Below are 3,888 nucleotides of genomic sequence, written 5' to 3'. Positions count from 1 at the left end.
GTTCTCATAATAAATATCAGTGAAAAATTCCCTCTTGCTTCTCCTCATCTCTTTGGAAATCTGCAGTGGATCTCTTTAGCTCGCTCAGAGAGAGAAGTCACTAAACTACAGATAGACGCTTAAACAGAAATTTTTTGGCCAATGAAAAAACAAGTCTTGAAAGAGAGTTTAACTCACTGGGTGTTCACGGTTGCCCAGGATCCTGAGGAGCTGCGGGCCTGGGGGTCCGGGGAGAGAGTATCACAGTGTGATGAGACTCTGTTGAGGTGTTTCTCTCTGTCTCATGCGTGTGCACTTGCTTCCTACCATAAAAAAGATTTTTAAAGTAAATATAACTACAATTAGAATAATTGGTAGCCAGTGAACATCTATCTATCTTTCTGTCTAAGACAGGGTCTCACTATGTTGCAAAATTTCTGTCTCAACCTCCTTCCTGGGACTACAGACCCAGGCCACCATGTCCTGCTCTTCTTTTAAACAGGGTCTCACTATGTTGCCCAGGGCAGCTGGAGTTTGCAGTCCTCCTGCCCCAGCCTCCTGTGTCATCAGAATTACAGTCGCATACCAACTGCTAGATGTGTGTATGTGTTTATTGGTGCATGTATAATTGTACCTTTAAATTTTTTTTTTTTTTTTTGCCATGGGGTATGTGTGCTTGTCACTGAGACAGAGAGAGGGAAAGTGAGAAATCACACCCAGGGAGCATGTCCACATCACAATCCTTTCTCCTCCATTCTCCTCTTGGGATTTTGGGCACATATGCACATGTTCCCAGTGTGGTTTTCAAGCTGCCAAGTCAAGGGCTTGAACTGTAGTCTGCCATGTACCTTAATCACCATGCCACCTGTTGGTCTCTGTTTGTATCTTTTTTAATTAAAAATATTTATAATAAAATGGATTACAATATTAGCATTATCACTAGCTGGTGGAATTATGTGTAATTTTAACTTTTTCTTTTAAATTTTTCCTCATAAGATCAATGCACATTCTTTTTTCCCACGAGATAGGCTTATTATTATTATTTACTTTATAATAGTTTTATTGAGGTATAATTTGCATACCACAAAACCTAGTCATTTAAAATATACAATTTAATAATTGCTGTTGAATTTGTTTTATGTCTACCACCACAATTCACTTTTAGATTATTTCTTCACTCTGAAAAGATTCTGTGGGCCTATTTGTAGTTACTCCCTGTTCTCATCTCCAGCTTCCGGCAATCTCTTTATCTACTTTCTGTCTCTATAATTTTTTTTTTTTCTGAGCATTTCATATAACTGAAATCATAGAACATGTGGTCCTTTTGGTCTGGCTTACTTCTGTTATTTAAAAAAAAGGAAAGAAGTAAACATTCTTTGGTTCTTTGCCTTTTCCATCAAAAGCAAACAACATCACCTGTTTCGTCTTCTCGATAACAGGATGACTGTCAACATCTTCTCCTTTCTTCTACAGTCATGAACCAACAGTCGAATTTCTTTCAGATCACAAGAAAAATCTGTAGAAGAGTGAAGCTCTTCCTGACATTTCAAGGGTCTCTATTTTTTATTTTTTACAAATTTCTCTATTCTTACATTAGACAAATCGATTTGCAACTCTTTTATTTTTATCATCTGGACAGCCATTTTGGACATGTCATATGCTGTCATTTTATTGACAGCAACAAGGACACCATCGCTGCGGCACAAAGTCTTTAGAATCAGACCTTTATCTTGTCAAAGGGCCACCTCTCCAGGAACTGGCTATAGACCTTTCCTGAGTCTCAGTGTTCTAGAACAAGATGGAGACATGTGCGGGCCCCAGGTAAGCTAATGACGGTGGTTGCTCCTTTGAAAGGAGTTCCTTTAGGCAGATTCTCACTGTAATGATCTTCCTGCCTCAGTCTCCCAGGTAGCTGAGGATTACAGGTACACACCACTGTGTTACCATGTAGGCCTTTAGGTTGCACTAGGAATTGAACTGGGCCTTTCATGTAGTTCTAACCTACAGAGCACAGCATCTTAGCAGCATTGACCCCTGGAATTGGGCCCAAAGGATATATATTTTTTTCAGTTATGTTATAGGACATGTGTGCTCACCTAAGAGAGAGAGAAAAAGTAAGGATGACCATGCTGCAATCCCTTCTCCTCCACTCTCCTCTCGGGATTTTGGGCACATGTGCACATGTACCTGGCGTAGTTTTCAAGCCACTGGGTCTGGGACTCAAACCTCATAACTGATCCAGCCATCTTAACCACTACACCACCTGGTGGGCCAATTCTTTAAGTAATTATTCAACTTCTCTTCGGAAGAAAGGCAGGTCTCTACATAGCAAAACCAAGGCCTTGTAGTTCATCAGATCTATACTCCTTAGAACGTACTTATCTTGTGTAATCTTCAGAACATTCCATGAATCAGAGCCAGAAGGAACTGCTCCACAGGGAGTGATAAATATCTTTGAAAATGTAATAAAATGTAGTGTAAGCCATCAGACTTATGCTCCTTTAAAGTGCAGAGTAGACTCCTAGGGGTCTCACTCCCACTCATCAGCATCTTCTTTCAAATCCAATCAACACTCTCCCTGAAAGTACAGATAAATATAGTTTTCTCTCTCCCATTACATTTTCAAATGTATTTATCACTCCTTGTGTCCTTCTGGCTCTGACTCATGTAACGTTCTGAAGATTACATGAGACAAGGCATGTAAAGGACGCTGCAGGGTCTAACGCTCAGCGGATACTCAGTAAGTGGCGACTATATTTAGAATCGTGGCCCCAACTACATGACTCTGAACCTCTGTGGGATGACAGGTGAGTGCAGTTCCTTCCTCCTCTGGCGCCTGACCTCTCAAAGCTCTCTGAGAAAAAGGTCTATTAAGAAAGCCTTTGGACACCTTGCAATGTTCTCAGTAGCTTTCTGACGTCTTTATAAATGAAATCACACAGAGACCGGAGTCACATTTTCTCCTGTCTTCCTGCATGGTACAAAAGCCACAGCACAAATGTCTCTGGTGCTCTTTAGGCAGTATATTATTTTCAGTGTATGGTACCTTAAACAGGATGGAAATGAACAGGATGAAGGTCACCTGGGGGACATGCACTGAGCAGGGAGGTGTGGCTGAGAGAACACTGTGGCAAGTCTGAAACCAGAGCCTGGCCATCCAGCGGAGGGGACAGGCCGATTCTTTGTAGGGTTTGAATATCGTGGTTGTTTTCTTATGACGAAAGCATCCCAGAGAGCACCTGCTGTTTCCTTCTCTCCAGTCTCCTTGAGTCTCCTCTGAGCAGGGACAGATGGAAGTAGAAAACCCAAACCAAACCAAACCAGAGGATTGAACCAAGTGAGGAGAGCAATGCCATGTCCCTTCCCCCAGTGCCTATCCCCACACATGCGCCATAAACATCGAAACGGTGCGTGGCGGTAGTCCAGAAGATTTAGCTTGTCCCCAAATTCCTAGACAACCTGCAATGTGGAATTTGATTTTTGGCAGAGTGTACCTGAACTGAACAACTTCTAGACACTGCGTTTGTTGTGAACCCCTACAAAAGCAGGCCATGAGAGCCACCCATTCCACACTCCTGCCTGGGAAGAATAGAATACCCTCCCCCAACACCAAGTTCACTCAAGTGCCTTGGGACCTTGGACCCAATCCCTTCAGTCTGCTCGTGGCCCCACTACTCATTTTCAAAAAAAGTTTATTTAATGTACTTTCAGGAGAATGAGAGAGAGAATGAGAGAGAGAGAAATAGAGGGAGACAGACAAATACCCTCAACAGGGTTTCTCAGCGTGATTCCCCCACTCCCCAGGTAGCCAAGATCATGGGCCACCTGCAACCTGCCATCTTCCACATAGACCCTGGCCCTGTAGAGCAGCGCCTCACTGGCCTCCCCACCTCCACCCCCCACCCCCCG

The sequence above is a fragment of the Tupaia chinensis genome, unplaced genomic scaffold (assembly GCF_000334495.1).
Source record: "Tupaia chinensis unplaced genomic scaffold, TupChi_1.0 Scaffold000314_1, whole genome shotgun sequence".
In the NCBI taxonomy this organism is placed as follows: domain Eukaryota; kingdom Metazoa; phylum Chordata; class Mammalia; order Scandentia; family Tupaiidae; genus Tupaia; species Tupaia belangeri.
This window is presented reverse-complemented; position numbering follows the sequence as displayed.